This window comes from Pristiophorus japonicus, chromosome 8 (assembly GCF_044704955.1).
Source record: "Pristiophorus japonicus isolate sPriJap1 chromosome 8, sPriJap1.hap1, whole genome shotgun sequence".
Taxonomy (NCBI): domain Eukaryota; kingdom Metazoa; phylum Chordata; class Chondrichthyes; family Pristiophoridae; genus Pristiophorus; species Pristiophorus japonicus.
In genome coordinates this window covers 124,822,826-124,846,159 of record NC_091984.1, presented here as the reverse complement: position 1 = coordinate 124,846,159, position 23,334 = coordinate 124,822,826, and the positions used below count along the sequence as shown (strand labels likewise).

The window sequence follows — 23,334 nt, the reverse complement described above, 5'->3', positions numbered from 1 at the left end:
TAGTGAGTTTACTATTGGGGAAGTCATTTGGTGAGGTTGACTTGCCAGTTGAGTTCTTTAAGATCTCACCTCCAAATACTAGTCTTATGAACAAGGATGTAATCTCTTCATCACAGCACATGGAATGACAAAAAGCCACTGAGCACAGAGAACTTGCATACTATGGCACTCAAACAGGAAGACATCTTAGAATGTTTTATTATAGGGGATATTGTGGACACGGAACATAAGGAAAGAGGAGGGGGAGAGAGGGAGGGTGTGATGGGGAACCAAAGAGGGTTTCTGTAAAAACGGAGGTGATTAAGCAAAATGGGAATTGGGTAGTGCCCACTAGAGGACAGAAGTCGAGTGGCTGAGTCAGTGGCCACTTGTGGAGAAGCACAGGGGCAAAGAGAAGTCCAGTGTTAGAGGAGCAGAGGGTATGAGAAGCAATGTAAGGTAAGAATTCACCAAGGTAGAATGGAATTGGACCTTGAGAGATTCAAAAACAAGGAAAAGAACATTGAAATTGTCGTGTTGGGGCATGATGAAAAAATGGAACTTTGGGAGGATGGGAATGTAGAACTCAGTGCAGGTGAGGACATTGGTTGCCGCATTTTGGCTAAGTCCCAGCTTGTGGAGAGTTGATCAGGGAAGCTACCGAGAATGGTATTGGAGAAGCCAAGCCTTGAGAAGATCAAGGCTTGGACTGGGGCTTCCAAACAGAAGGGGAATGGGAGGGGAGAGATGGGGAAGAGACAGCCAATGATGCAGACATAGAAAAGTGTGATTTAATTACAGAGCAGATGTGGAGGAGGAAGCTGAACTCAGTGTCAAGTGGATACCAAAGATCTGTAATTCCTGAATCAGCTGTAGCTGACAGCTGAGATGGTTGGTGCACTCAAGAACAGTGACTGCCAAGACTGACACACTCCCTGGGGACTATCTGTAAATACTGACACACTCCCCAGGGACCCCCTGTAATATTGACACACTCACAGGGACCCCCTGTAAATACTGACACACTCCCGGGGACCCCCTGTAAATACTGACACTGTCCTCGGGACCCCTGTAAATACTGACACACTCCTGGGGACCCCCTGTAAATACTGATACACTCCCGGGGACCCCCTGTAAATACTGACACACTCCCCGGGGACTCCCTGTAAATACTGATACACTCCCGGGGACCCCCTGTAAATACTGACACACTCGCGGGGATACCCTGTAAATATTGACACACAACCGGAGTTTCACAAGATGGCCTCTCACTATACTCCATTCAGTGAATAAAACTAAAAAAAACTTTGCTTAATTACCCCAAGCGTAATTGAGCAAAACCTCAGCTAGCCCCAGTGTTTCCCACATTACAACACTGACTACACTTCAAAAGTACTTCATTGACTGTGAAATGCCTTCAGACATCCTGTGGTCATGAATGGCACTATACAAATACAAGTGTGAGCAGCGGGGAGTCCGGGGACGTCGGAGCAGCCTATAAAGGCCCAGCAGTCGTCGAAGAGGCGGGAGTGCGAACAGCGGGGAGTCCAAGGACGTCAGAGCAGCTTATAAAGGCCCAGCAGTCGTCAGAGAGGCGGAAGTGCGAGCAGCGGGGAGTCCGGGGATGTCGGAGCGACCGACAAAAGGCCAGCCGCTGCAGCTGCTGCAGGGAGAGAAGGCAAAAAAAGTAGAAAGAAATCAAAAGGTGACGTCACAGTCAAGGGGGTAAGTGATTGGCTGATGATTGGTGAGTAGTTTTTCTTTTTCTTTATCAGTAAGTAACCTATAGCATTATTGTTGCCAAATTAAGTTAATCTCGGGGTTAAGTCATGGCAGGAGAGCTCGGACACATATTATGCTTCTCCTGTATTATGTGGGAAGTCAGGGACGCTTCCAGTGTCCCGGACGACTAAATATGCGGTAAGTGTATCCGGCTGCAGCTCCTGACAGACCGCATTGCGGCACTGGAGCTGCGGGTGGATTCACTCTGGAGCATCCACGATGCTGAGAATGACGTGAGTTGGTCTTACCGCAGGTAAAGATTACACAGCCAGATAGGGGATGTGTGACCAACAGGAAGAGCAGTGGAAGGAAGGTAGTGCAGGGGTCCCCTGCGGTCATCCCCCTGCAAAACAGATACACCGTTTTGGGTACGGTTGAGGGGCATGACTCATCAGGGGAGAGCAGCAGCAGCTACGTTCATGGCACCGTGGGTGGCTCTGCTGCACAGGCGATCAGGAAAGAGAGTGGGAGAGCTAGGGGATTTGATTGTAAAGGGAATAGATAGACGTTTCTGTGGCCGCAACCGAGACCCCAGGATGGTATGTTGCCTTCCTGGAGCATTGGTCAAGGATGTCTCAGAGCGGCTGCAGGACATTTTGAAGGGGGAGGGTAAATAGCCAGTTGTCGTGGTGCATATAGGTACCAACGATATAGGTAAAAAAAACGGGATGAGGTCCTACAAGACAAATTTAGGGAGCTAGGAGATAAATTAAAAAGTAGGACCTCAAAAGTAGTAATCTCAGGATTGCTACCAATGCCACACGCTAGTCAGAGTAGGAATTGCAGGATAGCTCAGATGAATACGTGGCTTGAGGAGTGGTGCAGAAGGGAGAAATTCAAATTTCTGGGACATTGGAACCGGTTCTGGGGGAGGTGGGACCAGTACAAACCGGACGGTCTGCACCTGGGCAGGACCAGAACCAATGTCCTAGGGGGAGTGTTTGCTAGTGCTGTTGGGGAGGGGTTAAACTAATATGGCAGGAGGATGGGAACCTATGCAGGGAGACAGAGGAAAGTAGAATGGGGGCAGAAGCAAAAGATCGAAAGAAGAAAAGTAAAGTGGAGGGCAGAGAACCCAAGGCAAAAAGCAAATTAAGGGTCACATTACAGCAAAATTCTAAAGGGGCAAAGGGTGTTAAAAAGACAAGCCTGAAGGCTCTGTGCCTCAATGCGAGGAGCATTCGCAATAAGGTGGACGAATTAACTGCGCAGATAGCAGTTAATGGATATAATGTAATTGGCATCACGGAGACAGGGCTCCAGGGTGACCAGGGCTGGGAACTCAACATCCAGGGGTATTCAACATTTAGGAAGGATAGACAGAAAGGAAAAGGAGGTGGGATGGCGTTGCTGGTTAAAGAGGAAATTAATGCAATAGTAATGAAGGACATTGGCTGGAATGATGTGGAATCAGTATGGGTGGAGCTACGGAATACCAAAGGGCAGAAAATGCTAGTGGGAATTGTGTACAGACCACCAAACAGTAGTTGTGAGGTTGGGGACAGCATCAAACAAGAAATTAGGGATGCGTGCAATAAAGGTACAGCAGTTATCATGGGCGACTTTAATCGACATATTGATTGGGCTAACCAAACTGGTAGCAATGTGGTGGAGGAGGATTTCCTGGAGTGTATTAGGGATGGTTTTCTAAACCACTATGTCGAGGAACCAACTAGAGGGCTGGCCATCCTAGACTGGGTGATGTGTAATGAGAAAGGACTAATTAACAATCTTGTTGTGCGAGGCCCCTTGGGGAAGAGTGACCATAATATGGTAGAATTCTTTACTAAGATGGAGAGTGACACAGTTAATTCAGAGACTAGGATCCTGAACTTAAGGAAAGGTAACTTGGATGGTATGAGACGTGATTTGGCTAGAATAGACTGGCGAGTGATACTTAAAGGGTTGACAGTGGATAGGCAATGGCAAACATTTAAAGATCACATGGATGAACTTCAACAATTGCACATCCCTGTCTGGAGTAAAAATAAAACGGGGAAGGTGGCTCAACCGTGGTTAACAAGGGAAATTAAGGATAGTGTTAAATCCAAGGAGGAGGCATATAAATTGACCAGAAAAAGCAGCAAAGCTGAGGACTGGGAGAATTTTATAATACAGCAGAGGAGGACCAAAGGGTTTAATTAGGAGGGGAAGCTTGCTGGGAATATAAAAAACTGACTGCAAAAGCTTCTATAGATATGTGAAGAGAAAAAGATTAGTGAAGACAAACGTAGGTCCCTTGCAGTCAGATTCAGATGAATTTAGAATGGGGAACAAAGAAATGGTGGACCAGTTGAACAAATACTTTGGTTGTGTCTTCACAAAGGAAGACACAAATAACCTTCCGGAAATACTAAGGGACCAAGGGTCTACTGAGAACGAGAAACTGAAGGAAATCATTATTAGGCAGGAAATTGTGTTCGGGAAATTTATGGGATTGAAGGCCGATAAGTCCCCAGGGCCTGATAGTCTGCATCCCAGACTACTTAAGGAATTAGCCCTAGAAATAGTGGATGCATTGGTGACCATTTTCCAACAGTCTGTCGACTCTGGATCAGTTCCTATGAACTTGAGGGTAGCTAATGTAACACCACTTTTTAAGAAGGATGGGAGAGAGAAAACAGGTAATTATAGACTGGTTAGCCTGACATCAGTAGTCGGGAAAATGTTGGAATCAATTATTAAAGATGAAATAGCAGCGCATTTGGAAAGCAGTGACACAATTGGTCCAAGTCAGCATGGATTTATGAAATGGAAATCATGCTTGACAAATCTTCTGGAATTTTTTGAGGATGTAACTGGTAGAGTGAACAAGGGAGAACCGGTGGATGTGGTGTATTTGGACTTTCAAAAGGCTTTTGACAAGGTCCCACACAAGTGATTGGTGTGCAAAATTAAAGCACATGGTATTGGGGGTAATGTACTGATGTGGATAGAGAACTGGTTGGCAGACAGGAAGCAGAGAATCGGTATAAACGGGTCCTTTTCACAATGGCAGGCAGTGACTAGTCGGGTGCCGCAGGGCTCAGTGCTGGGACCCCAGCTATTTACAATATACATTAATGATTTGGATGAAGGAATTGAGTGTAATATCTCTAAGTTTGCAGGTGACACTTAGCTGGGTGGCGGTGTGAGCTATGAGGAGGACGCTAAGAGGCTGCAGGGTGACTTGGACAGGTTAGGTGAGTGGGCAAACGAGTGGCAGATGCAGTATAATGTGAATAAATGTGAGGTTATCCACTTTGGTGGCAAAAACACGAAGGCAGATTATTATCTGAATAGCGGCAGATTAGGAAAAGGGGAGGTGCAACGAGACCTGGGTGTTATGGTACATCAGTCACTGAAAGGTGGCATGTAGATACAGCAGGCGGTGAAGGCGGCAAATGGTATGTTGGCCGTCATAGCTAGGGGATTTGAGTATAGGAGCAGGGAGGTCTTACTGCAGTTGTACAGGGCCTTAGTGAGGCCTCGCCTGGAATATTGTGTTCAGATTTGGTCTCCTAATCTGAGGAAGGACGTTCTTGCTATTGACTGATTCCCGGGATGGCAGGACTGACATATGAGGAGAGACTGGATCGACTGGGCCTGTATTCACTGGAGTTTAGAAGGATGAGAGGGGATCTCATAGAAACATAAAATTCTGACGGGACTGGACACATTAGATCTAGGAAGAATGTTCCCGATGTTGGGGAAGTCCAGAACCAGGGGACATAGTCTAAGGATAAGGGGTGAGCCATTTAGAACTGAGATGAGGAGAAACCTCTGCACTCAGAGAGTTGTTAACCTGTGGAATTCCCTACCGCAGAAAGTTGTTGAGGCCAGTTCGTTAGATATATTCAAGAGGGAGTTAGATATGGCCCTTATGGCTAAAGGGATCAAGGGGTATGGAGAGAAAGTAGGAAAGGAGGTACTAAGGTGAATGATCAGCCATGATATTATTGAATGGTGGTGCAGGCTCGAAGGGTCGAATGGCCTACTCCCGCACCTATTTTCTATGTTTCTAAGTCTTTCTTTCTTTATAGGTCACCTAACCCCATAATGTCACGATTCAACCCTACTGCAGATAATATTTTTTCTTTCCCAAACATCACAGGAAACATCACGAGTGTATTCAATAATCTCAAGTCTATATCTGTCCCTATGAATTGCACTCTTGTCCCAACCCAGATATTCATCCAGCAGTCTTCCAATTCTGGCCTCTTGTGCATCCCGATTTTCATTGTTCCACCACTGGCAGCAGTGCTTTCAGCTGTCTTGGTCCCAAGCTCTGGGATTCTCTCCCTAAACTTCTCCCCCTCTCTATCTTCCTTTAAGATGTTCCTTAAAACCAACAACTTTGACCAAGCTTTTGGTCACCTGTCCTAATATTTTGTATATGGCTCAGTATCAAGTTCTGTTTGATAATGCTCCTGTGAAGCGCCTCGGAACGTTTTACTACATTAAAAGGTGTTATTATATAAGTGCAAGTTGTTATTATTGAATCATCATCATCATCATCGGTAGTCCCTCGGAATCGAGGAAGACATGCTTCCACTCCTGAAGTGAGTTCTTTGGTGGCTGAACAGTCCAATATGAGAGCCACAGACCCTGTCACAGGTAGGACAGATAGTCGTTGAGGGAAGGGGTGGGTGGGACTGGTTTGCCGCGCGCGCTTTCCGCTGCCTGCACTTGATTTCTGCATGCTCTTGGCGTCGAGACTCGAGGTGCTCAGCGCCCTCTCGGATGCACTTCCTCCATTTAGGGCGGTCTTGGGCCAGGGACTCCCAGGTGTCAGTGGGAGGCTTTGAGGGTGTCCTTGTAGCGTTTCCGCTGCCCACCTTTGGCTCATTTGCCGTGAAGGAACTCCGAGTAGAGCACTTGCTTTGGGAGTCTCGTGTCAGGCATGCAGACAATGTGGCCTGCCCAGCGGAGCTGATCGAGTGTGCTCAGTGCTTCAATGCTGGGGATGTTGGCCTGGTCAAGGACGCTGATGTTGGTACGCCTGTCCTCCCAGGGGATCTGTAGAATCTTGCGGAGACATCATTGGTGATATTTCTCCAGCAACTTGAGGTGTCTGCTGTACATGGTCCATGTCTCTGAGCCATACAGGAGGGCAGGTATTACTCCAGCCCTGTCGACCATGAGCTTGGTGGCAGTTTTGAGGGCCTGGTCTTCAAACAATCTTTGCCTCAGGCGGCCAAAGGCTGCACTGGCAACCTAGAGGCGGTGTTGGATCTCATCGTCGATGCCTGCTCTTGTTGATAGGAGGCTCCCGAGATATGGGAAGTGGTCCACGGTGTCCAGGGCCGCGCCGTGGATGTTGATGACTGGGGGGCAGTGCTGTACGGTGAGGACAGGATGGTGGAGGACCTTTGCCTTACGGATGTTTAGCGTAAGGCCCATGCTTTCGTACGCCTCAATAAATACGCCAACTATGTCCTGGAGTTCAGCCTCTATGTGTGCAGATGCAGGCGTCGTCCGTGTATTGTAGCTCGACGACAGAGGTTGGGGTGGTCTTGGATATGGTCTGGAGGCGGCGCAGGTTGAGCAGGTTCCCACTGGTTATTATTATTAAATAATATAGCTTTTGCTGCGAATCTGTTTCACATATCCACTAGTCTGTAGGGGAAAAAGTTTCCTTCTAATCTCCAATCTTCCTTGATACTCATTAAATTTTAAATCTGTCTCTACTCGTGCTCACAGTCTGAATCAGTCTATTTCCATGATGCATCTTGGCATTTTAAATCTAAATCATATGCCTCACATTCTCTCTCCAATAAAAACAAGTACTTGCCCCGAAATCATCCTCATAACACAATGCTCCAAATGTGGCCTTCCTAATGATGTACACAAGGTTAAAATCATTTCTTTCAACTTGTAAATGGAAGGTCCTTGGGATGCATTCTAGTGTTTGATTACTTTTGCTGACAGCTTCACATAAAATTACATAGAATATACATCACAGAAATCAGCCATTCGGCCCAACTGGTCTGTGCTGGAGTTTATACTCCACACGAGCCTCCTCCCACTACACTTCATCTAACTCTATCAGCATAACCTTCTACTTCTTTTTTTTCTTCATGTGTTTACTCAGCTTCCTCTTAAATGCATCTCTGCTATTCACCTGAACTACTCTATGTGGTAGTGAGTTCCAGAGTCCAACTACTCTCTGGGTAAAGAGTTTCTCCTGAAATCCTTATTGGATTTATTCCCGACTATCTTATGTTTGAGAAAGCGTTTTCTCTCTTTTGCCTGTCCTTTCTGATTCTCCCAGTGTTCTCTTCTGTTTCTTTCTTATTGGGTTATCTTTTCGGATTCTATCTTTGATCCAATCTTCATTCAGTAACAGTAACTAACCTCTAATTTAGCTTGGAGACATATGAACACAAGAACAGGAGTAGGTTACTCTGACCCTCGATCCTGTTCTGCCATCCAACCAGTCCATGGCTGATCCGCATCTCAACTCCAATTACCTGTCCTGGCTCCGTAATCCTTAATATTCTTTCCCACATTTAGCCCGAATTTAGCTAAGCATGCACTAAACTTTTCATTTCTTAAGGCACTGGTCAGGTTGAACACAGCTCTAGCTGAGCAACAGAATATTACACCGTGCACCACAATTCAGTCCGTAGGTCACATTTTGGGATTTCTGGCTATGTCACGACAGAAAGGTCTTGGCACGGTATATTAAGCCAGATTTACCTCATAAGGCATTAGATTTACAGCGCGACAAAGTGCTGGCCGGGGGTGCCGGGAGTGGGTGGAAAGGTGTATTGGAGCTGAATGCATCAGTTTGCGAAATGAATCCTCTCACCTACCACTTCAACTTGAGATAATGGGTGTGAATTTAGATGTTCCAGTCAACCATCCACACCCAATACGTTCGGATGATCAATTCAATCCAGGACATGGGGAGCGTGCTTCGAGGAATTCCTATCCAGAGGAGCGGTGTGATTGGCAGTTCTACTAGCCAATCCCCATGCAAGGATCAGCAGGAGAGATAGAATGGTCAATAGCATATAGTTACGGTAGGCTATAACAACAGTAAGGGTTAAACTGGATTGAATCACATTCAATGCACAGAAATACAAGACCAGGAAATTAAGTGTAAGATTTTAAGTCCTGGACTGGGGCCCAGATGTCTGGTGGTACGATCAGGGGCTAAAATGAAATAAAAGTGTAATAAAAATCAAGAGGGACAAGAAAGTGAGGATTTTGAAGACTATCCTTGGTTGATCGTGTATACATGAAACGTTCAGAGAATAAATGGATCGTGTCACTAATGAGCATGCGCAAAGGGGAGGAAGGTAGTCTATGTGACCTTGAACTTATGTAAATATGAACCCTGCATGCTTATGAATCAACCCCAAGGAACGAGGAACTCCAAGTGAAACCTGTAAATTACAGGCACCTTGGGGACTGACATTTGCAAATTTAATCAACAAATCCTTTGCCTTCTGCACTTTTACTGATGCGCACCCTTTTATCATGTACAATCTTGCCTATTTCCTGTTGCAGCATACCTAATATACATTCAAATCCAACAGCTATTTCTAGTTCATCTGCATGATGGACTAAAGCAGTGATGCCCTCTGTCCTAGCTTCGGACCTGAGCCTTTAACCTCTTTTTACACTTCCTTCTCACGTTTTTTCTCTCTTTCCCTCAATGGTCAATATCTAACGTGTTGTAAAATTGTTGAAGCGCCTTGGGACGTTTTATTATGTTAAACGTGCTATATAACATAGAAACATAGAAATTAGGTGCAGAAGCAGGCCATTCGGCCCTTCGAGCCTGCACCACAATTCAATAAAATCATGGCTGATCATTCAACCTCAGTATCTCGTTCCTGTTTTCTCTCCAACACCCTTGATCACTTTGGCTGTAAAAGCCGGATCTAACTCCCTTTTGAATATATCTAACAAACTGGCCTCAACAACTTTCTGTGGTAGAGAATTCCACAGATTAACCACTCTCTGAGTGAAGAAGTTTCTCCTCATCTCGGTCCTAAATGGCTTACCCCGTATTCTTAGACTGTGACCCCTGGTTCTGGAACTCCCCAGCAACAGGAACATTCTTCCTGCCTCTAACCCGTCAGAATTTTATATGTTTCTATGAGATCCCCTCTCATTCTTCTAAACTCCAGTGGATACAAGCCCAGTTGATCCAGTCTCTCCTCATAAATAAATAAAAGCTGTTATTATTTATTATCTGTAGTTTGTCTTAAAGTCAGAATTGCTGATGGAGACGATACATACTGACCAGAGTACGAGGAGGATTGTTAGCAGCTCACAAGCAAGAAAATTTGCATTTATATAGCTCCTCATATCATGGCTCTCAGAAGTGTCCAAAAGTGCTTCCTGTAGAATGAATTATTTTTTCCAAGTACAGTAATTGTTGTTGTGCAGGCACAACAGCCAATAGCATAACATTTTTAGTGGTGATGACTGAAGGAGGAATGATGGCCAAGACATAAGGAAAACTCCCTACTCTACTCCAAATAGTGCCAAAGGCCACAGGGAAGAAAGCAGGAGAGTGGCATTAGACTAAGTGGCTCATGTGGGGAGAAAGCACAGTGCAAGCTTAAAGGGCCTATCTGGCTATTTCTGTAACACTGCAGCATCTCCGAGTGCGTACAATGTGCACGCGTGCCCGAAGAGGCCCCACATGTTCCGGGTTTAGACGCACAAAGCGCATGCGCCGAAACCCGCCACTTGCGAACTGTCAAAATGTCTTTTGACAGATCCAACACGTACAAAAGTAAAGGGCCTCCGCGGGTGGAGATTTGGACTATTTGCCCAGTGAATGTCCTTAAAACTACAGTTTTAAAAGATAGAATAATTAAATTTTAGCACTAATTTTTATATTTAAAAAAACTGCCCATTAAGGTAAGTTTATTTTTAACCCTATTAAAACATTTTTAAAACATTAAAAAAAAAAAATTTCTTTTCCTAAAACATTTAATTTAATTCAATTTCAATTAATTTTAAATATGTGAGGTGTTTTATTTATTTATTGTGTTGTGTTTCTGTGCTTTTGGGGGTATTCTCATTGATAGTAATGGGAGCTCGTACAAATGGAACTCACTATTATCAATGAAAATATTACATTGTGATTGGTGGTCCAGGCCCACGTGATCCCAGGATGTGCTTACGTTCCTGGGCTTCTGCACTGGGCTGCGCATCTAGGCAGCGTTCGTTCCTCCGGGACCACCAGGTACTTTCGTAATAAAACATTCGGACGGAGGCATCTGCCCGCAGGAAGCCTCCGACTGTAATTTTTTTGGTCCTATATGATAGGCTTACGTGAGCACCGATTAGCACTGGATGTTAATGACTTAATCCTATTCTTGCAGGACCTGATATATTTCCATCAGGTTTTTGGGACCTGCTGGTGTTGTTCTCTGCATTATCTATCCCTATCTTTGTGGAGGTCTGAGCTGATGGCATTAAATACTCTGGTTAGGTGGAAATGGTTAAACTGCCTCCCATTCAAGTGGATCCGAGTTGGTATTTAGAAATGATGTTCTCCCCAGTCAAAATAATCTGAGAGTTAGTAACCTGGGTAGGGTAACTGCTAGGTGAACAACACTCAAGCGAGCTCGATCCTTACTGGGATGAATTTATCCTGGCTCCGGTTACCCTTACTAAAACTATTAAGCCGACAAGTTTCCTGCTCAATGCGCACAACCTGCACAGTGGCTAAAGTAGTTTCTCAGGAACCGTCTTCAGCCTGCTGCAAGAATTATTTTCCCTGCATTAAAAACGGGACTTCAATTAAGTTTTATCATTTGGCTTGAAGCTCAATTGGGTTTGGCCGAGGAAAGTTATAATGTCTGCTTCCAGAACACAATCAAATTTCTCCCTCGGCTTTTGGAGCGTGAGGCAAAATAATCAGTGTAGTCACCGTAATTCTATTGCTGTATTTGGGGTTGTTCTACTTTTACATTAACAGAGTAATGTCCAAAAGCTGTATGTTGCTACTTATTCCTCAGGCTGTATCATTACGCCCAAGGTTGTCTGAGAAAGTAAAAACAAATAACATTTGAAAAGGTAGAATGATTTATGGCAATTTCAAACGACAGTTCACAAAATGTAGGTCACAGGAAAGAGATAACTCCTTTTTATAAAGGTTACATAACTGTGACCTATACTATGGCCATTCCCCAACAGGGAATACAAGATAAATGACAATTTATCATATTATGACAATCTAGCTGCTATAAAAGCAAGTTTCAAAGGAAGTTTCAGGCAATACTGTGAGATGGATCAAAGTTCTTTCTCCAAAAGGCTGTCATGTTAGCTCTAAGGCCGTCAAATGTTAAGCTGTGACTATGGGACAGGAAGAATGGAGCATTCTCAAATATTCAAATGTCAGTAAATTGGACTCATCTGTAGTACTCAGCCATGACATTATAGGCCTTGGGGCTGGCAATCTAAGTGATACTTTTTGTGGGAAATAAATCAAACTAAAAGTATTTTGTTGAATGCAATTCATCTACATTACAACAGTGACTACACTCCAAAAGTACTTCATTGGCTGTAAAGTGCTTTGAGATGTCCGGAGTCCCGCAAATCTTTCTTTTTTTCTTTTTACAATGGTGAAGTTTTACACAGCATTACCATCAGTACCAGTATTAAAAGCTGAATAGTCAGATAAGGAGTTCTGACTAATAATGGCATCTGATTTTTTTTCTATTTGTTGATTTATTAATTATTTTTTGTTTAAATGGCGTGCTGTTGATATCACTGGGGAACTAGTTTGGAGCAGTTAATGAGCCCAACACTGTGAGCAAGCTGAATTAACAAAGATGCATTAATTTAACCCAGGGCAGTTTCGTGAGTGTGTCACTTCAACTATGCCAGTTAGTATATCTCTCTTTCGCCATAAGACTCAATAATGTCTCCAGTGATCTTAACAGTATCATCAGTATCACATCTTAAATTTAAAAAAAAACACCTAAATAGGAAGGAAACAAAGGTGCTAAAATTGATTAAATAATTTGATTTTTGAAAAGATTTGATGGCGACACTTACTCTTCAAATAAAAATTCACATGCAGTGCATGAATAATCTTAGTTTCTTAGGGCTGAAAATTGGCCCATTCCTTTTTTTGCCGCACTCACCAAAAATGCGCCGACCTTGTGGGCTGAAAAGGGCGCCGAAAAAATGTCCCCCGATTCTGGCCGCTGTGTTGCCTCTCCCGGGGCTTGGCACGGTGTGGCCAGTTGATTGGGGGGGGGGGGCGGAGCTAGGGCTCTGCGCGAGAAACAGTGCTGGCAGCTCGTCACATGCACATTGGAGTGTGTGCGCATGCGCAGTAGCTCCTCGCCCCCACCACGTCCTGCAGCTTGTGTGGGAAGACCCGATGCTCACTGCCCCTATCCCTGGCCAAGTGGTCTCACGCACCGGCCGGGCCCGCTGTGGAACGCACTGAGGCTGATCCCGATGTTTATAAGTGTGAAGGTTGTGAAGCCGGTGCTTTCTTCATAACAGAAGGTCAAGTCAGATGTGAAAAACAATGCCACAAAGTGTTTCAAATGAAGACTTTGCCAACATTCCTCACTTCTTTAAACAAAAAGTGCCAGGTAAGACATCATAAAGCTAGCTTTAGATAAGCTGAGTAGGAACAGGAGTGGGGTCAGACAGAGAGGATTCTTTGGGAAGGGATTGGAGCTGGGGCTGAGATAGGGCACCCTGGGACTGGAATCTGGATTTACTTCTGTTGCACCGGCTGACCCGCTGACTTCCCGGGCCAAGTTTTGATAGGAAGGTAGGACTTAGTTTTATTTTTTATTTCTTCTTGAAAGTTTGTGTCTTCTTAAATGCTTACTACTTGTTGTGCTTTGTTTAGTGCTTTGCAATGTCTTCTCCGCTTCCCTTTCCACCCCTATCTCTAGCCGAATGGTCTCCAATGTACCTACCTGCGCTGATTTCTTAACTCTCCACAAGGGTTTTCTGTGTGGCCGCAAGTGGCCACATACACTGCCCCAAGTTAGTTTGGAGCAACTATTAGCTGTCCAAAGTGGTGTAAATAGCCAAAACAGGCACAGGTGGCTGGTAACGCCCCCTTTTGAGAATAAAAAACGAAACTAAAAAAATCCTAACTAACTCATTTACACTGGTGCAAATTGAATGTGTAAAATTGGATTTTTAAGATACTCCAGAAAAATCAAGTTGCTCCAAAAAAAAAACGGAGCAACTCCTGGCCAATTTTTAGCCATTAGATTTAGTTTCTACTCTAAATCAGGTCCTAAATTTTAAACTTTTCAAAGCGATTCAGTCTTTCATAAAACAGCAAATTAAAAATCTCATAGCTCTTAATATACTTTTAATTAAAGAGATGCTCGCGCGGGGCCCCGCCGAGCAGGACCAGATCGGGCGGGGTCCGCCGCTCTGGAGGAGTTCCTTGTCTGGCCCGAGGTAGGTGGGGTCGGGCAGCCGAGGTAAAGGGAAGGGGGGTCGGGGCGAGTTCGGGTCGGGTTGTGGTCGGGCCGGGACGAGGTCGGAGCAGGCGAAGTCAGGGCGGGCGAAGTCGGTTCGCCAAGATGGGGGGAGTCCGGATATCAGAACATTTTACGGTTTCCGGACGACCCTGCCATGAAACATTCTGATTCCGGAACTCTGGATTTTGGAGATCGAACCTGTATTCATAAGATCTCTGCTTCAACCCCTAAATCTGGATGGGCAATAAATGCTGGCCTTGCCAGCGACGCCCACATCCCGTGAATTAATGGGCCTGAAATCCTGGTGCTGGGCTTCCCGCGGGCACTCAGCAGAACATAGTAAAAAAGATCCACACCTACCTTTTGGCACCGCTCCCTCCAGCGATCCCCGTCGGAGGCCTCCTCTGCCTGCGCATCGGAGCATGTTCACGTCTTGCAGATGCGCAGGGAGAAGAAGCTGGAGTCACATGGCACTGGACAGCCAATGAAGGTAAAGTATTCTCATTCATAATAATGGAAACTCTAAGTAGGAGTTCTCATGAATGAGAAACACCCAAAATACAAATAAAGAAAAGGGAAAAAAAAAATCACATATTTAACATTAACTTTAATTTAAATTAATGTGTTTAAAAAAAAAATTGGAAAAATATTTTTTTTTGTAAGTTTTGTAATTAGGGTTTAAAATAAACTTACCTTAGTGGGCAGAGTTTTTAAACAGAAAAATGTGGTTTTAAATGTTCTTACCAGGCGCAAGAGTTTTAAGGACATTCCTGGGCAAGAGATGGGCAAATACCGCAATCTTGCCAATGAGAATGTCCTTGCTGCCGAGATGCATGCGATCGGTCAAGCTAAAACTTGACAGATAGGAAAAGCCTGTTTTCGGCATATGCACATCACACGCCGAAATCCGGCTTTTGCGATGTCTTCCCGGGTCCGTACACACTCTGTACAGACCCGGGGAGGCGGGAATTTTAGGGACAATAATTTATTTTAATTTCACAGCCCACAACCCCCAGCAAAAAAAGGTCTCTCCCACTCTCTGAACCAAATCTCTTATAGTAACTCATATCTTTTTGAATGTCCCCATATTCCAGACCCCTCAATCACTGGAAACAAGTTTGTTTCTATCTACTCTGTTCCATTCCTTTAACACCTCTATTGAATCATACAGTAAAACCCTCTGTTCCAACAGCAACAACGAAGTCTTTCTTCTCAAACATGTTTGGAAAATCCATATTCACACGATCCACTATATATTTCATTCAACAATATACTTAATTATTTCCTCAAAGGACTCCATTAAATTTGTCAGACACACCATGTCCTTAATTAACACGTTTGCTGGATTTACTTATAGGTACTGAATGGCCATTGTTTGAAAGAAGCATTATATAAATATACAGGGCTAGAATTTCCATTGCTTCACCACCCAGTTTCTCAGTGGTATTGGCTGTTTTGGGGTGAGAACCGGGTCGGCGAAATTTTACACAGCTGAGATCCGCCGGCGGTTTCGAAGTACCACTGAGGAACGGACCGTCGGCGTATTGTGTTGGGGAAATTGATGGGATTGAAGGCCGATAAATCCCCAGGGCCTGATGGACTGCATCCCAGAGTACTTAAGGAGGTGGCCTTGGAAATAGTGGATGCGTTGACAGTCATTTTCATTGACTCTGGATCAGTTCCTATGGAGTGGAGGGTAGCCAATGTAACCCCACTTTTTAAAAAAGGAGGGAGAGAGAAAACAGGGAATTATAGACCGGTCAGCCTGACATCGGTAGTGGGTAAAATGATGGAATCAATTATTAAGGATGTCATAGCAGTGCATTTGGAAAGAGGTGACATGATAGGTCCAAGTCAGCATGGATTTGTGAAAGGGAAATCATGCTTGACAAATCTTCTGGAATTTTTTGAGGATGTTTCCAGTAGAGTGGATAAGGGAGAACCAGTTGATGTGGTATATTTGGACTTTCAGAAGGCGTTCGACAAGGTCCCACACAAGAGATTGATGTGCAAAGTTAGAGCACATGGGATTGGGGGTAGTGTACTGACATGGATTGAGAACTGGTTGTCAGACAGGAAGCAAAGAGTAGGAGTAAATGGGTACTTTTCAGAATGGCAGGCAGTGACTAGTGGGGTACCGCAAGGTTCTGTGCTGGGGCCCCAGCTGTTTACACTGTACATTAATGATTTAGATGAGGGGATTAAATGTAGTATCTCCAAATTTGCGGATGACACTAAGTTGGGTGGCAGTGTGAGCTGCGAGGAGGATGCTGTGAGGCTGCAGAGCGACTTGGATAGGTTAGGTGAGTGGGCAAATGCATGGCAGATGAAGTATAATGTGGATAAATGTGAGGTTATCCACTGTGGTGGTAAAAACAGAGAGACAGACTATTATCTGAATGGTGACAGATTAGGAAAAGGGGAGGTGCAAAGAGACCTGGGTGTCATGGTACATCAGTCATTGAAGGCTGGCATGCAGGTGCAGCAGGCGGTTAAGAAAGCAAATGGCATGTTGGCCTTCATAGCAAGGGGATTTGAGTACAGGGGCAGGGAGGTGTTGCTACAGTTGTACAGGGCATTGGTGAGGCCACACCTGGAGTATTGTGTACAGTTTTGGTCTCCTAACCTGAGGAAGGACATTCTTGCTATTGAGGGAGTGCAGCGAAGGTTCACCAGACTGATTCCCGGGATGGCGGGACTGACCTATCAAGAAAGACTGGATCAACTGGGCTTGTATTCACTGGAGTTCAGAAGAATGAGAGGGGACCTCATAGAAACATATAAAATTCTGACGGGGTTAGACAGGTTAGATGCAGGAAGAATGTTCCCAATGTTGGGGAAGTCCAGAACCAGGGGTCACAGTCTAAGGATAAGGGGTAAGCCATTTAGGACCGAGATGCGGAGGAACTTCTTCACCCAGAGAGTGGTGAACCTGTGGAATTCTCTACCACAGAAAGTTGTTGAGGTCAATTCACTAAATATATTCAAAAAGGAGTTAGATGAGGTCCTTACTGCTAGGGGGATCAAGGGGTATGGCGAGAAAGCAGGAATGGGGTACTGAAGTTGAATGTTCAGCCATGAACTCATTGAATGGCGGTGCAGGCTAGAAGGGCCGAATGGCCTACTCCTGCACCTATTTTCTATGTTTCTATGTTTCTATGTACACCGTCCATAGACCGCCATCGCCTGATTTTTGGTTCAGCGATGACCCGCAGGTAAGTTGGAAAAAAACCGCCCATGAGAATCAGCGGAGTTGGGCGGTGCTGGGCAGTAGATAAATAGCCCTGCAAAAAAAGATAATAAGTGGGTTTTTACTAATTATTTTTAAATTCTCTTGGTGATATAAGTGATATATTTTTTCAAAAAACATAAAAAATGTGTGTTTCTCTCCTCCTAGGCCCAACCCGCAGCCTTGGTGTAAATTTTAGTAATTATTGCACATTTTTTTTTTAAAAAAAGAACCGCCCAATCGGCCCAAGATTCCATTTTTTCGCTGAGAATCGGGGTTTAAAGCCCATTTTTTTCGTTGCCCAGATTTTTTTCTTTTTTGGGGGGAATTTTTCACCTGCGATAATTTTGGGAATCTTAGCGGTATTTTGGGCAGCAATCTGACGCTGGAGAGTTGTTTGGAAATTCTAGCCCAAATCCTTTTCCTTCAATCCTAAAGGCACAATTCAAAGAAGAGTAGGGAATTTTTTAAAGATACTGGCGAACAATTGGCCCTTATGCCAACACTGCCAAAACAGATTAACTGATCATTTAACTCACTGCTGTTTCTGGGACTTTGCTGTATGCCAATCGGCTTCCATGTTTGATAACAATCAGTCACTGTACTTCATTGGCTGTAAACTGTTTTGGGGTATCCTGAGGACATGAAAGGCACTACATAAATGCAAGCACATTTTGCTCAGCCCTGTCAAATGCATCAATGTAAAGGTTGAGCATTCTAGCTTAAATTAAATATTGCAAATAAGATCTTGCCAATGAGTTGTATTGGGTTTCACCATTTAATTAAATGCTCTTGAAAAGCAACTGATTGCTAGTACAGTACAGTTGACAACATTTCATCATAATCTATGCACCTTGCCAAGAATGATTGATTGAGACCTACATTTTCATTCATTGTTTTTGTCAAATGCAAGGTATTTTATCATTTAGATAAGAAGAACATTACATCACTAAGAATATATTGGTTTCCTCATTTCTCTCAAGTATAACCAACATTTATGTTTCTTATTTTTGACAACCACAAACTTATTCTTCATAAATCTTCATTGTTGCCTTAACTATCTCCTTCTAACCTCAAGTGCAACTTCCCAATTTCCTCAATCATTAAAGCTGCCTCCAAGAAGCATGAGTGCCATCTTTTAACCTCAACAACTCTTGATTCTCTTAAAGGTATCAAGCATATCTAAGACTTGGATATTGTTCGCAGATCTGGGGAGGCCTTTCTAAATTCCTCTCTCATACACTTGGACAAGATGCAAGTCACTAAGGCTTCTTCAGGAGCACTTCTCAAACCCTGTGACCTCCACCACTTAGAAGGTCAAGGGCAGCTAGTTCATGGGAACACCATCCATCACCTTGTAATTCCCCTCCAAGTCACACACCTTCTAGTCTAGTAAGGAGGAGGAACTGAGGAAAATCCTTATTAGTCGGGTAATTGTGTTGGGGAAATTGATGGGATTGAAGGCCGATAAATCACCAGGGCCTGATGGTCTGCATCCCAGAGTACTTAAGGAGGTGGGCTTGGAAATAGCGGATGCATTGACAGTCATTTTCCAACATTCCATAGACTCTGGATCAGTTCCTATGGAGTGGAGGGTAGCCAATGTAACCCCACTTTTTAAAAAAGGAGGGAGAGAGAAAACAGGGAATTATAGACCGGTCAGCCTGGGTAAAATGATGGAATCAATTATTAAGGATGTCATAGCAGTGCATTTGGAAAGAGGTGACATGATAGGTCCAAGTCAGCATGGATTTGTGAAAGGGAAATCATGCTTGACAAATCTTCTGGAATTTTTTGAGGATGTTTCCAGTAGAGTGGATAAGGGAGAACCAGTTGATGTGGTATATTTGGACTTTCAGAAGGCGTTCGACAAGGTCCCACACAAGAGATTGATGTGCAAAGTTAGAGCACATGGGATTGGAGGTAGTGTACTGACATGGATTGAGAACTGGTTGTCAGACAGGAAGCAAAGAGTAGGAGTAAATGGGTACTTTTCAGAATGGCAGGCAGTGACTAGTGGGGTACCGCAAGGTTCTGTGCTGGGGCCCCAGCTGTTTACATTGTACATTAATGATTTAGATGAGGGGATTAAATGTAGTATCTCCAAATTTGCAGATGACACTAAGTTGGGTGGCAGTGTGAGCTGCGAGGAGGATGCTATGAGGCTGCAGAGTGACTTGGTTAGGTGAGTGGACAAATGCATGGCAAATGAAGCATAATGTGGATAAATGTGAGGTTATCCACTTTGGTGGTAAAAACAGAGAGACAGACTATTATCTGAATGGTGACAGATCAGGAAAAGGGGAGGTGCAATGAGACCTGGGTGTCATGGTACATCAGTCATTGAAGGTTGGCATGCAGGTATAGCAGGCAGTTAAGAAAGCAAATGGCATGTTGGCCTTCATACCGAGGGAATTTGAGTATAGGGGCAGGGAGGTGTTACTACAGTTGTACAGGGCGCCTTGGTGAGGCCACACCTGGAGTATTGTGTACAGTTTTGGTCTCCTAACTTGAGGAAGGACATTCTTGCTATTGAGGGAGTGCAGCGAAGGTTCACCAGACTGATTCCTAGGATGGCGGGACTGACATATCAAGAAAGACTGGATCAACTGGGCTTGTATTCACTGGAGTTCAGAAGAATGAGAGGGGATCTCATAGAAACGTTTAGAATTCTGACGGGTTTAGACAGGTTAGATGCAGGAAGAATGTTCCCAATGTTGGGGAAGTCCAGAACCAGGGGTCATAGTCTAAGGATAAGGGGTAAGTCATTTAGGACCGAGATGAGGAGAAACTTCTTCACCCAGAGAGTGGTGAACCTGTGGAATTCTCTACCACAGAAAGTTATTGAGGCCAATTCACTAAATATATTGCAAAAGGAGTTAGATGTAGTCCTTACTACTAGGGGGATCAAGAAGTATGGCGAGAAAGCAGGAATGGGGTACTGAAGTTGCATGTTCAGCCATGAACTCATTGAATGGCATTGCAGGCTCGAAGGGCCGAATGGCCTACTCCTGCACCTATTTTCTATGTTTCTAGACTTGAACATATATCGGTGTTCCTTTCAGCGACGCTGGTTCAAAATCCTGGAACTCTGTACCTAACAGCATTGTGGGAGTGCCTTCATCACAGGCTCAGCACCACCTTCTCAAGGGTAACTAGGGATGGGCAATAAATGCCAGCCTTGCCAGCAATGTACCAGACCTTTAGCCTCATCTATGCAACCTTTCTCGTCCAACTATAGTTCGTGCTCTCCTAAATTTCTTCTCTTGACACACACACTTTTATTATTTTTCGTAACCACAAAATTGACTGTTCTCACTGTGAAAACAGTATGGTGTTTATTCATTTATTTTGTGTGAAATATACCAGTTTGTTTGTTTGAAGTGATGCCTCACTCGATGGATTGCTTTACAATCCACATACTAAAAAGAAAGGAGAATGCATGTGGCAACCTTATTCACGCGAGACATTTCAGCACCTGTGCAGTCCCTGGGTCACACTATCGTTAAATAGAAATCGATCAGTAAAAGATGTATTCTGGATCATAATGTCTGGGTCTGCAGATAGGAGTGACAAGACAATATTACAAACCACACATTGTAGTAAAGCACCAATACCATGCAAATAGCTCTGTTAAGCATGGGGTGAGCGATGCATTTCCAACTAATATCTACAAAGCCAGTCTTGTTATGTTGAGGTACCTCAGTAGATTTAGTTAGTAAATTACAAAGACTGAACCTGTAGTCTGTTTCTTTTGGAAATAAATGAAATACTTATACTGTGCCCTTACGCATAGCTACTATTGAACACTTTAGCAATCTCACCGTCAAAATTAAAACAATTACAACTGGGTTAGGTAGATGAGCCACTGGACACTTACAGAACATATTCTTGTTCTCCTGCTAATTGAATTTTCTCAAGTTATTTGTAGCTTTGAAAACTAATAAGAGCGCCCATTTGCTGCAGGTAGGTGTGAATTTAACAAATCAATTGCAGTAAAACTATATCATGCGTGCGGTAGGTTATAGAGGGGTAAACTACTGGCATGTCAAACACAATTTATTTGTCAAAACAGACAGCCTTTATCGGAGCTCCATGCTGTGTGTGAAAAGTGCTCTTATAGATACACACACAAGGTCATGGGCAAGACCAACTCTTCAACTGCAACACAGTTAAAATCACTCAGGTGTCCTCGGCATTGTGATGCTCAGATAAATTACAGGAGGCATTACACCTTAGAACTGTGATTGTTATAATAAGGAGTTGCTATATTAAGAAGAAAGAATGAAGAGTGATTGGAGCACTAGTGCTCATGAGAACAAATCTCCTCAGTGATCTACACTCAAATCCAATTACGAACACATGAAGAGTTTTGACAGCTCTCAGCTAACACTAAATCCACACCAGTGTACCCAGGAAACTTTGACCAACCAACCCACAGAACAGCACCGGCAATGTAAGGCACAAAGCAGTCCACATACCCTTAGAGTGGAAATAATATGGGAGCAGTGAATAAGGGGAAAGGTTAGTAAAAACGATATACATGCAAGTTTGAAGGTATAGGCTGACGATAGCTGCTCTGAGAAGACCTGGATCTGTTCGATAGCCTTCCGTTAGTGGACATTCGACGTTCCCCGGAGTTTGTCTTTGCTCTGAACTCAGCAGAGCGTCCAAACGGACAGTAATGTCATTAACGATGAGGATATTTTCTGCTGAGGGTAACAGTGGGGATGGGTTGAGAGGAAACAAAAAATTTGGTTCTTTCAAACAAAAAATACTTATACTTATATAGCGCCTTTCATGACCACCAGACGTTTCGAGGCGCTTTACAGCCAATTAAGTACGTTTGGAGTGTAGTCACTGTTGTAATGTGCGCAAATAAAGCCAATTTGCGCACACACAAGCTCCCACCATCAGCAATGTGATAATGACCAGATAATCTGTTTTATTGTTATGTTCATTAAGGGATAAGTATTGGCCAGGATACCAGGGATAACTCCCCTGTTCTTCTTCGAAATCGTGCCATGGGATCTTTTATGTCTACCTGAGAGAACAGACAGTGCCGTGGTTTAATGTCTCATCCGAAAGATGACACCTGGGACAGTGCAGCACTCCCTCAGCACTGCACTGAAGTGTCAATTTAGATCTGTTGTGCTCAAGTTCCTGGACTTGAACCCACAACCTGACTCAGAGGCGAGAGTGCTACCAACTGAGCCACAGCTGACACAATGGAAAAAAGCCATGAAAGAAATAAGGCGAATGGGCCTTCATTGTGGAGTCCCAGTCATTCTTATTTTGTTGTTAGTGCGTCTCCCAGCAGAGCAGCTAAAAGGGAGCAAGGATCCCACCAATCATGCTAATGAATGTCTGGCAGCTCAGTTAGTTCCCTGTCCCTCTGTTTCTCAATCTCCACAGACTGTGCTAATCCCTCACAATAAACTGCTTGTAGCCAAGCCAGATATTTATTACTATTGATCAGCCTTGTCCCAGCTAAGACTTTTGTTCTCCGAGCTCTGGACTCTGACCTCAATTAAGTTATGAATTTCAATCCAATAGACTGCCTCACTAACTCCCCTGCTCTCTCTGACTGTAGCAATTATCATTAGCAAACATAGGAGTCATGGAAAGAGCAGCTCATGGATCATGTTATTTTAATAATAAATAAAGCTTTGGTGGCAACAAACACAGAACATATCTTGAGAAATTATACATTCAGGTATTTAATTGGAAAACTTGATTTTTTTTTCTGCCAATATCAATTTCTAATAAATCTTAAGCTGCATAAAATCACTCATGGGATTAGACAGTGTTCATAATATTAAACAAGGATCGACATATCCATTAGAACACTTGCATATTTTATATATACAGGGCAAAAATAAAATCAAAATACGGTGGCCTGGAGATACAAGTTTCAAATAC

General features: G+C 43.9%; 1 protein-coding gene and 1 long non-coding RNA gene across 7 annotated transcripts in view; both read right to left on the bottom strand.

The window, feature by feature from the left end:
* The window catches only part of acbd6 (acyl-CoA binding domain containing 6), a 227,149-nt gene that overhangs the window by 93,273 nt on the left and 110,542 nt on the right, over nt 1-23,334 (bottom strand). The gene's annotated exons all lie outside the window — the stretch shown is intronic.
* LOC139268170 (uncharacterized) lies at nt 14,693-22,118 on the bottom strand. The gene is made up of 3 exons (XR_011593980.1): nt 21,956-22,118; nt 17,952-18,047; nt 14,693-14,705 (listed from the first exon to the last, which is right to left on the bottom strand). It is a non-coding gene; the product is annotated as an uncharacterized lncRNA (long non-coding RNA).